Here is a 1,160-nt window from a genome sequence, read left to right on the forward strand (position 1 = left end):
GGTGTGTTATAATGTGTGACGTGCATCACCGGTACGCATTCCTGAGGGAGAGCGCGTGCCTTTCCTGTTTGTGTGAGCGTGCTGCTTGGCTAAACAGTTTCTATTCTTGCAACTCAATGACTCACACACATCCAACTACTCAAGAAACTGCCAGTCCAGTCGAAAGTGCGAGCATATTCCAGACTCTCTAAGCATATTTTTTATTTGTTGTTCCCTCTCTCTATCTCTCGCTCCCCCCACCCTCTCTCTCTCCCTCTCCCCCCCCTTCTCTCTCTCTCTCTCTCTTTCTCTCTCTCTCTCTCTCTCTCTCTTTCTCTCTCTCTCTCTCTCTTTAAAAAAATATTGGTTTGAATAGGTTTGACGCTTTGTGGGATAATATTCTTAGAATACGTGGAGAAATGTTGTAAGCTTTTAGATCTACGTCTATAGTTAAACGTTCACTACCAATAAAACAATTTCCAAAAATGAAAATTTGAATCCACCTTGACTGAACGATCGACAATGATTAAAACGTAGCACAAACTGCACACGTAGAGCGGGACGAACTGATTGCGATTACTTTTGAAAAAAACAAAAAAAACAAAAACAAAACAACAAAACAAACGGTCTTGCACAAATGTTCTTGAACATGTTCTAGAATTGTTTTGCATTATAAACTTCTTTCCTTTTGTTTCTGTTCACCCATTTGTTCATCAGTTTCTCAAACTTTTCCGTCCGTCTGCCTGTCTATAATATGTCATTGGGCCTTTCTACTTGGTAAACAGTTTACTTGGAAGGCATACAATTCTGCGTCTCTTTTGATATCTCGACCTTCTATCCCTGCCCCCCCCCCTGCTCCCCCCCCCCAGCCCTGCCATCTAACTGTCCCTTTCTCTTTCTCCACCTCTTTCCTTATAACATCTCTGTCTTTTGTATATTCTGTCTCTCTCTTTGTCTCTCTTCCCCTCTCACCCCTTTCTATTTAACTTCTTTCCCTAAATGGATCAGATGTATTTACTAACATCCCTTTTCTTCTAAATGCTGACTATATTCTCTCTCTGATATTGGTAAATGCATTTCAAATACTTATCAAGTGAGAAAAACACATTCGTTTTCTTCTGTAGTCTATTTTTACCGCGCAGGGGGGGGGGGAGAGAAGAGAGAGAGAGGGAGAGAGAGAG

The sequence above is a fragment of the Aplysia californica genome, unplaced genomic scaffold (genome assembly GCF_000002075.1).
Source record: "Aplysia californica isolate F4 #8 unplaced genomic scaffold, AplCal3.0 scaffold00943, whole genome shotgun sequence".
Taxonomy (NCBI): domain Eukaryota; kingdom Metazoa; phylum Mollusca; class Gastropoda; order Aplysiida; family Aplysiidae; genus Aplysia; species Aplysia californica.